Below are 12883 nucleotides of genomic sequence, written 5' to 3'. Positions count from 1 at the left end.
AAAAAAAATGAATTTCCATACCTGACTTTGTTCTAAATAGGTATTACTGTCCGTCTTTAATTTATTTAATTCATACTTACTGTGCACTTTTGCAAACACTTCCTTAGCACTGCTTAGAATCTCGGGAACTCAATTATTTCAGGTACTCACCAAGATGCTGACTTGGAGTAATATAGCAAATCTTAGCAAGCAAAAGTTCCAGCACATATCCTCGGTGAGAGTCTCCCAGCATATGCAATTCATCCACAACCACCATTCCTAAAGAGATTGTCCAGATACTAGGTTTTACAAAATTTAACAATTTCAGTAAAAATTGTTAAAGACTCAGCATCTTATATAGTAAGTAGCTGCCATTACTACAATATATTGCAGGTGATACAAATTTCTAACCATAAAACAAAAATCAGATTTCACATAATGGACAATCTTTTCTGAAGAAATTTCAGACGTCTTAAGTTGTCCTACTATACTGTATTCTGGATCTAAAAATCAAGGATTAGCTAACTCAGAGGAAATTGTCTCTCATTACTCAGATACTTCTTTATTGGCAACTTTGTGTAAATATACATACAATGAGATATCAAATACACCTAGGATAGCTATTCAGTGTATTGACTTCTCTATGGGGTAAAACAGCCAGGGCAACCAACCATACTGATGTTAGAAAGTTGCTTAGAGCTACAAAATCAGATCAAGAAGAAAGAAATTATTTTAAGGGACGTTTTTGTTTGATGATGATAGGCTAATGAATCATCCTACTACAAAATATAAATATGTTTGTATACCAGAATCCCCTTCTCCACTACTTGGAGAATCAAACCAGTCTGTGCACTTGGAATAATGCTCAAGAAGTACTGAAAATTTAGTACCACCCAATGCCTTCTTTAAGCACAGCCATAAGATCATGGTTTTCACAGGCACTGGTATCGCCTGACCCCTGACAAATCCTCCCCACTTAAATCAAGATCTTTCAAACCCATTTTGTAATGGCACATGATGCTCCTTTTCCTCATCAGTAAGCTATCTCAAAAATCATATGGCATGAAAAGTTACTTCAGAATTTATTCACTCAGTCAGTCATTCAGATAAAATCTGTGCCAGGCACTGGGTTAGGTATATTGGATATCACGTTTTGTAAGATTCTACTGCAATTTTTGAGTTATTTAAAATCCAATGGGGTTTATCTTTGTGTACGGTGTAAGAGAATGGTCGAGTTTCATTCTTCTACATATAGCTGCCCAGTTTTCCCAGCACCATTTATTGAAGAGACTGTCTTTTTTCCACTGTATATTTTTTCCTGTTTTGTCTAAGATTATTTGACCATAGAGTTGAGGGTCCATATCTGGGCACTCTACTCTGTTCCACTGGTCTATGTGTCTGTTTTTATGCCAGTACCATGCTGTCTTGGTGATCACAGCTTTGTAGTAAAGCTTGAAATCAGGTAACGTGATGCCCCCCATTTTATTTTTGTTTTTCAACAAAACAAAAATCTCTTCTGATTCCATACAAATTTTAGGATTATTTGCTCCAGCTCTTTGAAAAATACAGTGGAATTTTTATCAGAATAGCATTAAAAGTATAGATTGCTCTAGGTATTATAGACATTTTAAGAATGTTTATTCTTCCAATCCAAGAGCATGGAATGGTCTTCCATCTTTTTGTGTCTTCTTCAATTTCTTTCATGAGTGTTCTGTAGTTCCTCGAGTACAGATCCTTTACCTCTTTGGTTAGGTAAACTCAAAATGGATAAAAGACCTCAACGTGAGACAGCAATCCATCAGAATCCTAGAGGAGAACATAGGCAGTAATCTCTTTGATATAAGCAACTTCTTTCAAGATATGTCTCCAAAGGCAAAGGAAGCAAAAGCGAAGATGAACTTTTGGGACTTCATCAAAATCAAAAGCTTCTGCACAGCAAAGGAAACACTCAAGAAAACAAAGAGGCAACCCATGGAATGGGAGAAGATATTTACAAATGACAGTACAGACCAAAGGTTTATATCCAGGGTCTATAATGAACTCCTCAAACTTAACACACACAAAACAGACAATCATATCAAAAAGTGGGCAGAAGATATGGACAGACACTTCTCCAATGAAGACAAACAAATGGCTATCAGACACATGAAAAAATGTTCATCATCACTAGCCCTCAGGGAGATTAAAATTAAAACGACATTGAGATATCACCTTACACCAGTTAGAATGGCCAAAATTAGTAAGACAGGAAACAACATGTGTTGGAGGGGATGTGGAGAAAGGGGAACCCTCTTACACTGTTGGTAGGAATGCAAGTTGGTACAGCCTCTTTGGAGAACAGTGTGGAGATTCCTCAAGAAATTAAAAATAGAACTTCCCTATGACCCTGCCATTGCACTCCTGGGTATTTACCCCAAAGATACAGATGTAGTGAAAAGAAGGGCCATCTGCACCCCAATGTTTATAGCAGCAATGGCCATGGTCGCCAAACTGTGGAAAGAACCAAGATGCCCTTCAACGGACAAATGGATAAGGAAGATGTGGTCCATATACACTATGGAGTATTATGCTTCCATCAGAAAGGATGAATACCCAACTTTTGTAGCAACATGGATGGGACTCGAAGAGATTATGCTGAGTGAAGTAAGTCAAGCAGAGAGAGTCAATTATCATATGGTTTCACTTATTTGTGGAGCATAACAAATAGCATGGAGGACATGAGGAGTTAGAGAGGAGAAGGGAGTTGGGGGAAATTGGAAGGGGAGGTGAACCATGAGAGACTATGGACTCTGAAAAACAATCTGAGGGTTTTGAAGGGGCAGAGGGTGGGAAGTCGGGGTACCAGGTGGTGGGTATTATATAGGGCACGGATTGCATGGAGCACTGGGTAGGTGCAAAAATAATGAATACTGTTGTGCTGAAAATAAAAAATAAATTAAATAATAATAATAATAATTAATAAATAAGAAAAAAATAAAAATAAAAATAAAATCCAATGGGGGGGTGGCGCCTGGGTGGCTCAGCAGGTTAAAGCCTCTGCCTTCAGCTCAGGTCAGGTCATGATCCCAGGGTCCTGGGATTGAGCCCCGCATCCAGCTCTCTGTTTGGCAGGGAGCCTGCTTCCCTTCCTCTCTCTCTGCCTGCCTCTCTACCTACTTGTGATCTCTATCTATCAAATAAATAAATAAAATCTTTTAAAAAATAAAATAAAATCCAATGGGGTCACAAATGATAAGACAATTCTGATACAAACTGATGAATTTGATTTCTCTCTCTAAGCTTTATAAAGCAGAGCCATGTCTTATTAAGTTTTGATTTCATTCCTCACTCCTACCCTACCCAGTTTTACTGTTTAAGTTCATCAGGATCTCAATGAGCAGCTAACTGATATTCCTGCAGCTTTTGCTGATGCTACAACTATTCGCTTCCTGTTGCTACCCCTACATAGACAATCCTAAGTGGTTAAAAATTAAAAAAAAAAAAAAGCATTAAGGTAGAAAGCTTTCACAGAGTTCTAACTGAAATGCAGTGTCAACTTCTATAGCTTCATACCACTTCCCTGCTAAATGGTAACCTCCGAGTAAAGACCAAATCTAGCTATCCTAGCACCAGAATATGATAATGAATACACACTAACTGCGGATATGGAAGAACCAGTCCCAGCATGCTTCCTTCTATTCCCAGTAAAGTTCAGACAGAAAAGAGGCAATAAGAAATGACTTGAGGGCTCAAGGATATTCCTTTGTGTTTTGTAAAGTGCAAACATACACAGAAATAGTCAATAGCAGCAAGCAAGACATAAAACTTTTTTTTTTTTGACACAGAGTTCCTAACATTACAGATGCCAATTCTCAATAAGAAAATAATGGGACATAGAAATCACAACAACTCCATTCCATTCCATCAAATAATAGCAACAGAAAATATTTGCTTATTTCCTACTTTTTTTTACCTAAAAGATCCATTTTATTTTCCTCTATGAGGCAACTGATCAGACCATTGGCTCTCTCAACTGTGCAGACAGCAATATCCAAGGAACAGAAATACCCTGTTGGAGAGACACTGCCCGTATAACCATCCACATTTATTCCTACCATGCCAACCAACCATTTATTCCTGAAACAGATTCCGAATTGAGTGAAAAGGAATAACACAAGTAAAAATAATTGAAATTCATGAATTACAGATTGGTTCTATCCCAGAATACGGACATCAGTATCCAAAGATATTTACTAGATTACTGTTGATTGTTCCTGGCCAGGACACCCTGGGTTTTGTTTTGTTTTGTTTTTGTTTTTAGAATCATATGCTAAAAATATGAAGTTTAGAACTGACAAAACACAGAACAGAGATTTTCTGTTAAGACACAGTCAAATAGAAGTATGCCACTTTAACGATTACATTTACAAAGCACTTCCAAGAGTTATAGAAATCAAAACTGGAAAAAAACTATCTTAAGCACTAAACTTTTAATCTAATAAACATGCAAGAAACTGATTCTCTTTTTTTAACACAAATGTAACACTTTAAGGAACAAATTTATACCTCATAAAAAAATATTCTTGCTATCCCACAGTCTTTATACAATAGAAGTTTTCAAAAGTCAAATGCGATGGGACCTTGATGTAATTTTTTTTTTGGGGGGGGGTAGTCTAACTTGTAACTAACATACCTTCTCAATAAAAAGGATCCTTTCAATCATTTTGTTACTTTGGTCTAAGTTGAGAGGATGTTACGAGGTAGGACCAGCTTTGTTGGCTATTTGGCCTCTGAAATAACGTTAAAAAGATTTAGAACCAAGAACTTTAGAGCTATTCATTCAATAAAATGTTTCTGAGTGTTATTGTGTTAACCCATAATATTAGGGTTAAAGTCCTATTTTACCAATGAAAATACTGAGGTCCAGGAGATTATGCTCCTGGCCTGAAAGACATAGTTAATGGCAAAACTGGGACTAGAACCCAGATTTTTTGGACCACCAGTATAATAATCTTGCCATTCCAATACATTTTTTCCCTGCGGAAATCACAACAGTAAATGTAATTTAATGTAACATTGTATTTGTAAAAACGCCTTAAAAACCAGTGAGTATCATACTAATGAAAAATGTTATTATTCATTTTTGCAGAAGAACAAACCACAGGCCTGAAGTTTTACCTAAGCACCAATGAATCTGGCTCTTCTTCCCCTAACTACTCCCAAATGGCCCTCAAGATAGGATATGTTTCCTTAAACACTCTTTCCTTTCCAGGCTTCATTTGAATACTGCTATTCAGTTAAAATGCTGTTTTCTGATTTATATGTTTATATACCAATTGAAGTATTCTGTTTACTTCCTAAGGAAAAGTTCATAAATTTTAACACAATCTTCAATTATTCTTTTGATTTAATGACCCTTTCTCCTTTTATATAAATAATAAAAAAAAGTTTATCTTCATAAATGGTCAACTTTTAAAGCTACTTCAGGATACAACAAAAGAAACCTTTATTAACACAGCTGCCAGTAATAGATCTTATTACAATAATATTCTTAGTATAAGAACATTACCTGGAGATAGTATTTCTTCTCTTTAGCCACAGAGACAAAGGGCAAACTAAACAAAGCTTTCCTCCACATTTCCAAAACTCGCTTCAACATAAGTAATTCAGCAACAAGAGTCTTGTTATTCCATGTTATTCCACAGGTTATTACAAAGATAATATTTGATATATTGCATTAATAAATGTTTTAAACCAAATTCAGTAACTACAGAGCCTTAGACTAACCTATCATTAAGTCCCCTACTAGCAACTGAAAACTTTATTCACTTGAATGACCGTGACTTCAAAGCAGTGCTCAAGAGAGCCTTACACTGAAAACAGAGAATTCTTAAACAAATCCTTTTATGAACAATAAACGATAAATACTGAGTCCCTCCTTGTACCTAATGATCCTTTTCTTTAAGTACTAAGTGATTAAAAGCCCTGCTTTAAGGAAGGAGATAAACAGTTTCATATATTGTGGAAAAAACCATGATAGAAGTTGAGAGAGAAGAGCTATAGTGAAGTTTACAGAAAGGAAATGCAACTTGGGAGAAGAGAAGGGAAGAGGAAAGGAATACCAAACAAGAGAAACAGCATGTGCAAAGGCCTAGAGGAAAGCGTGGTAAGTTCAAAGTACAGTAATTTAGTAAGCCTGAAATAAAACCAGGAGGAGTAAGAGAAGAGATATTAACATGTCACATGAAAAAAGAATTGTATAATCCCACCATGTAAGGAATTTAGAATTTTTTTTTAATTTTTTATTTTTTATAAACATATATTTTTATCCCCAGGGGTACAGGTCTGTGAATCACCAGGTTTACACACTTCACAGCACACACCAAAGCACATACCCTCCCCAATGTCCATAATCCCACCCCCTACTCCCAACCCCCCTCCCCCCAGCAACCCTCAGTTTGTTTTGTGAGATTAAGAGTCACTTATGGTTTGTCTCCCTCCCAATTCCATCTTGTTTCATTGATTCTTCTTCTACCCACTTAAGCCATGTTGCATCACCACTTCCTCATATCAGGGAGATCATATGATAGTTGTCTTTCTCTGCTTGACTTATTTCGCTAAGCATGATACGCTCTAGTTCCATCCATGTTGTCGCAAATGGCAAGATTTCATTTCTTTTGATGGCTGCATAGTATTCCATTGTGTATATATACCACATCTTCTTGATCCATTCATCTGTTGATGGACATCTAGGTTCTTTCCATAGTTTGGCTATTGTGGACATTGCTGCTATAAAAATTCGGGTGCACGTGCCCCTTTGGATCACTACGTTTGTATCTTTAGGTAAATACCCAGTAGTGCAATTGCTGGGTCATAGGGCAGTTCTATTTTCAACATTTTGAGGAACCTCCATGCTGTTTTCCAGAGTGGTTGCACCAGCTTGCATTCCCACCAACAGTGTAGGAGGGTTCCCCTTTCTCCGCATCCTCGCCAGCATCTGTCATTTCCTGACTTGTTGATTTTAGCCATTCTGACTGGTGTGAGGTGATATCTCATTGTGGTTTTGATTTGTATTTCCCTGATGCCGAGTGATATGGAGCACTTTTTCATGTGTCTGTTGGCCATCTGGATGTCTTCTTTGCAGAAACGTCTGTTCATGTCCTCTGCCCATTTCTTGATTGGATTATTTGTTCTTTGGGTGTTGAGTTTGCTAAGTTCTTTTTTTTTTTTTTTAAAGATTTTTATTTATTTGTCAGAGAGAGGGAGAGAGAGCGAGCACAGGCAGACAGAATGGCAGGCAGAGGCAGAGGGAGAAGCAGGCTCCCTGCTGAGCAAGGAGCCCGATGCGGGACTCGATCCCAGGACGCTGGGATCATGACCTGAGCCGAAGGCAGCTGCTTAACCAACTGAGGCACCCAGGCGTCCCAAGTTTGCTAAGTTCTTTATAGATTTTGGACACTAGTCCTTTATCTGATATGTCATTTGCAAATATCTTCTCCCATTCTGTCAGTTGTCTTTTGGTTTTGCTAACTGTTTCCTTTGCTGTGCAAAAGCTTTTGATCTTGATGAAATCCCAATAGTTTATTTTTGCCCTTGCTTCCCTTGTCTTTGGCAATGTTCCTAGGAAGATGTTGCTGTGGCTGAGGTCGAAGAGGTTGCTGCCTGTGTTCTCCTCAAGGATTTTGATGGATTCCTTTTGCACATTGAGGTCCTTCATCCATTTTGAGTCTATTTTCGTGTGTGGTGTAAGGAAATGGTCCAATTTCATTTTTCTGCATGTGGCTGTCCAATTTTCCCAGCACCATTTATTGAAGAGGTTGTCTTTTTTCCATTGGACATTCTTTCCTGCTTTGTCGAAGATTAGTTGACCATAGAGTTGAGGGTCTATTTCTGGGCTCTCTATTCTGTTCCATTGATCTATGTGTCTGTTTTTGTGCCAGTACCATGCTGTCTTAATGATGACAGCTTTGTAATAGAGCTTGAAGTCCGGAATTGTGATGCCACCAACTTTGGCTTTCTTTTTCAATATCCCTTTGGCTATTCAAGGTCTTTTCTGGTTCCATATAAATTTTAGAATTATTTAGGAATTTAGAATTTATCCTGAAAGCAATGTAGAATGACTAGTGGGTTTTATGAAAATGAGTGTTAAGATCATATTTGTACTTTATAAAGACCACTTTGTAAGCAGGACAGAACAAAACCAGAGAGAAAATATAAACTAGTTATCAGGCTGTTGCATAATCTAGAAGATGAGCATAATCTACAAGAAAGAGGATAGTGAACTAGATAGTGTACCTAAAAAGAGAGAGTAGTCAGAATCAAAATATTTGGGTGGCTCAGTCAGTGGGCATTTGACTCTTGATTTCCACTCAGGTCATGATCTTGGGGCATGAGCCTGAGGCCCTGTCTGGCTCCACACTCAGGGAGGAGTCTTCTTCTCTCCCTCTCTCCCCCTTCTGTCCCTCCCCACACATGCTCTCATGTGTGTGTGCTCTCTCTCTTTCTTTCTCTCTCTTAAATAAATAAATCTGAAAAAACAACAACAACAACAACAAAAAACAAGATATTTGAGATAATACACACTGGACATGGTGATTAACTGATGTAAGCTGGTGACCAGAAATATGAATGACACTCGAGTTTTGGTTTAAGCAGTTGAAATGGTCAGGCCATTCTACCACTGCCACCAGGTAACATTTATGGTGTACTTTGTATATACCAACAACTCTTCTGAGCATCTGCTCATGTTTTCTATTAATAAGCTATTAATTACCATAGGCATTAACTGTAACAGTTTTCAAACTCAACCAATCTGACTCCACAGCCTGAATTTATTATACATAATAAGAACTATCTGCTGAAGACATAATGAAAAATCTGGATGACTCACAACTTCAGAAAAAAACGGACACAAAGAAAACACATCTTATCAAATAATAAGGTCTAAAGACAGTGAGTAAAAATGTTAAAAAGTATGAGTGTCAGAGTTGACCCTGAAAGCCTATATATGCCTTTTATTTGGTAAATTACATATGATTTTGTGTATACATCCCTGCACAAGCAGGTCAATTTATAAATATGTAATGTATAATGTTCACACGCTGTAAAGGAATTGAGATCAACCAGGGGAAGAGCAGATTTACATTTCCCTTGTACTTTCATCCTGGAACATGTTTGTTGAGAGGAAAGGCAAACAGAATAGTAATCTTAAAATTATCTGCTTTTTCGCTCCCCACCCTCACCAATATAATGGAATTTGCATAATTTAAATTGCGTATGATGAGACTCCACTTTTCATAGTTTGACTGTGTCTAGTTATAAAGCACTGTTTCATTTACTTTTTAACTACCCTATAACTACTACCTTTTAAACTACTTCATAACTACCTCAAGGGTATCCTTTATATTCATGTCATGAAGTAGTACAGAAATTAATGTACACAAATTTGAATACCTGAGTAGACTAAATTCTTTCCTTCCAGGATTTGTCCAAGCAAAAGGCACTCTGCCTGCTATTCAAACATCTTTTTTACACCAAAACTGTGGTATTTCTCCAGAACCGCTACAGGAAGACCCTGTTTGCCAACAGCAACTTGTGTATTTAATCATCAGGAATTGTCTGCTTGCATTCCCCTTTCAGGGAAAAAAAATAAATAAATAAATTAGTAGTTGAACCTAATTCTAACATACGACTTCAGTAGTCTTCCAGTGTTTTGGAGTCCCTACGTGCTGGACTGAGGCTATATAAAGCATATGCAGACATAAAGCACTTCCAGTATAAGGCTCTGTATGGAGTACTTGGCACTATGAGGCGTGAGCCTCCCATAGGTGATTAGATTTGGCCAACTAGAAAGTCGTTTCTGTCAAGGTCGAAAGACCCACAAACCAGATGAATATCATTACCAGGGTGTGGCCCAATCCGCACGTCCATGTCCTAACAGAAAGCGACCTGCCACGCTAGGCCAGAGTCACAAACTGAGAAGGGGAGTAGAAGTTCAGTAAGCTGTGCAGACACACAAGCTCTGTGCTGAAACTACACCTCCCCACACTGGGCTGGGCAGAGCTGCCCACCGCGCCCGCGGCCCTTCAAGCAGCGTCCCAGGCCCGGGGGCGGACTCAACACGGGCCCGAGAGGAACAGGAGGCTGTCACTGCCGTCACCGCCACTTTCCGAGGAGTCCGAGCTTGATGCTGAACGCTGCAGTTTCCCACTCCAGCGCCGAGGATTCATCGCGAATTCTTCTGGGCGATTCAGGGAAAGCCACAGTGCCAGCGTCCTCCCGCTCCAGAGAAACCGGGCCTGGTGACAGGTGCAACCACCATCTTCCCGCCTGGGCTTTCAAACTCGGGCCTCCCAGCCCGCCCCGGAACCATAGAGTTCTCAGTGGTGAGAGTAACCTGAAAACCATAGAATCGTGGGGGAAGGAGCGGTTCCACTGGTGTCTTCGACCTCCCGTCTTTAACCACACTTGGAGGTCAGCGTCAGAGAAACTGAGCGGCACCTAGATAAAGGGCTGGGGGCGGAAGGAACGATCTGTATGTATAACCTGCATTTATAATCAGCCTGGCCTAAGCACTTTCTTTTTGTCCATTTCTTGCTTGAATAGGAAGATTTGCTAACTTCATAAAATGAGTTGCCCATAATTGGTAGCTCAGAGAAGTAACTCTTAACAAATTGGTGTTTTAAAAATTATTATAGGGGCACCTGGGTGGCTCAGTGGGTTAAGCCGCTGCCTTCGGCTCAGGTCATGATCTCAGGGTGCCGGGATCGAGCCCCGCATCGGTCTCTGCTCAGCAGGGAGCCAGCTTCCTTCTCTCTGCCTGCCTCTCTGCCTGCTTGTGATCTCTCTCTGTCAAATAAATTAAAAAAATTTAAAAAAAATTATTATAGATTATGTGTGCAAGTACGTATAGTACAAGTCTGGGAAATAACATTTGAGAATAAATGCTGGGAAAACCTGATCTTATTTTTAAAATGTTTTGAATGGCAATATTCTAAAATTCCACAAGATGGAGATATTACTCCATGAAGGAAAAACATTTTCATCCTTCTCTTTTACGCTAGGGCCCTGCGTTCGTTCACTCAACCATTTATTGAGCACCTTCTGTGTACCAGGCATCTGGGTAAATGGCAGGAAAATGGCAAGAAATGGTTTCTGCTCTCAAAGTGAAAGAGACTGGAGAAGGAGACAAACATTAAATCAATAATTTTAAATTGTACTAACATTCAGGCAAAAATGAACAGTGCTATCAAAGAAGCGGACGGACTCCTGATTTACATTGCAGTCATGGAAGAACTTCCCGAGATGCTGTATAGCATAGAGGTCAAGTGTGAAATTCAGGAGCCAACAGTCTAGGTTTGAAGACTTAATAGCTGTATGATTTGGGGCAACTTGCCTTTACCCCTTTGGCTTCCTTTTTGGCATTTATGTGATAGGGATAATAATAATAAACTATTTGGTTATTATGAGTACTAAATAAGTCAATGTGTGTAGAGTGCTTAGAAAGTGCCCTCCACTAATAACTACTATTCAAAGAAAGTGATCTTTAAGCGTCCTAATGCTTCCAGTGTAAATCCAGCATTTTAAGGGAAAATAATAAACAACAAAAAAAAAACTCTCACAAATTTCACACTATTTTTATTATGTGAACTATGATTGGATGAGGAAAATAATTAGAAAGGAAATGCAAGGAATAGTTTGTCATTCCAGTAAAAAGCCTAGAGAATATTTCCAAATTTTCAGTTTATTTCAAACATTCAACATGTTTCTAACTTAAAAGAACACTCAGAAAAATGGAGAAAAGAAAGCTACTTTTCAAAAATTTTTAAAAATTTTGTGACAGTAACAGGTATTGTAATAATTCATGCTAATACACCAGAAGTATTTCCCATCCTTTAATTGTGTCTGAGCTTGTGTCCTTGGAATTTTACCTGTGGTAATTCTTCAAGGTCTGAGTTAAAATCTTTCAGAGGAGGTGCCTGTTTGGCACAATTGGTAGAATATGTGACTCTTGATCTCCCAGTCATGAGTTTGAGTTCCATTGTGTTTACTTAAAAATAAGGGTTTACTTAAAAAATAAAGAAAGCAAATAAATAAAATCTTCCAGAAGAAAAATACGTGGATGTATTTCTTCCAGTTACCTGGGAGACATACCAATTCTGGGCCATTTTAAACTGAATCTCTGGGATAAAGCTTTTTAAAGATAGAGAAATAGTAAAATGATACTAGACAAATTTAGATGAGCTTCCAGCCTTACCATCTCAATCTGCAGATCACATATTTCTCTGCTTTACTTAGAGTTCTGCCCTTCTTGGGTTTTAGGTTTGTATTTTTTAGATCTTACCTCTCACCTGTTGGGAGTCCCAGACTCCTATCCCCCAGAATACATAATCCATTAAAATCCCCACTAAACCACCAGGGATCAGCAGACATCACTATGGTAAACTTTTGTTTTAATGCTTCACCTACTCTTTTAGAATGTTTGATTATTTGGTTGACATTTCTGTCCTACAAGGAGTTCTTTGAATCTTACCAGTTTATTTTTTTTTATTTTTACCAGTTTAGTCATGAATGTTTTAAAAAGTATTCGTTACATAACATCCAGAATGTTAAGAAAAGTGTGTTGTACTAGAAGTGGTTTCTTGTTCAGCCTAATATTGCTGAAAACAAGCAAAGGAAACTCAAATAACAATAGATAAACATTCAAGTATGTCATCTGATTATTTTATTAAGCTTGCACAAATAATAGTGATTTTTCTATTGAAATTGCAGATTGTATAGAAAAATAAAATTTACTCAAACTACCTTTGTGAATTGACTTAAAACAAAGTCTAGAATCAATCACTGAAGAAATTCTGTGCTTCTCACATGAATGGAGGTGATTTATAAAAAGGAAAGAACCAGAAAATAATACAAGAAAAGAAAT

The 12883-nt window shown here is 38.0% G+C and overlaps 1 long non-coding RNA gene and 1 pseudogene across 2 annotated transcripts in view; one reads left to right on the top strand and one right to left on the bottom strand.

The window, feature by feature from the left end:
- The window catches only part of LOC116591295, a 145564-nt pseudogene extending 135277 nt beyond the window's left edge, over positions 1-10287 (bottom strand).
- A 93-nt stretch (positions 10288-10380) lies between these two features.
- Positions 10381-12883, top strand: part of LOC116593309 — a 43753-nt gene continuing 41250 nt past the window's right edge. For both annotated transcript variants that reach the window (XR_004286860.1, XR_004286861.1), the window contains exon 1: positions 10381-10492. This is a non-coding gene — a long non-coding RNA (uncharacterized LOC116593309). The remainder of the gene's footprint in view (positions 10493-12883) is intronic.

This window comes from Mustela erminea, chromosome 1 (assembly GCF_009829155.1).
Source record: "Mustela erminea isolate mMusErm1 chromosome 1, mMusErm1.Pri, whole genome shotgun sequence".
Taxonomy (NCBI): Eukaryota; Metazoa; Chordata; class Mammalia; order Carnivora; family Mustelidae; genus Mustela; species Mustela erminea.
Note: the sequence above shows the minus strand (reverse complement) of the source record. Positions and strands in the feature narration are given on the sequence as shown.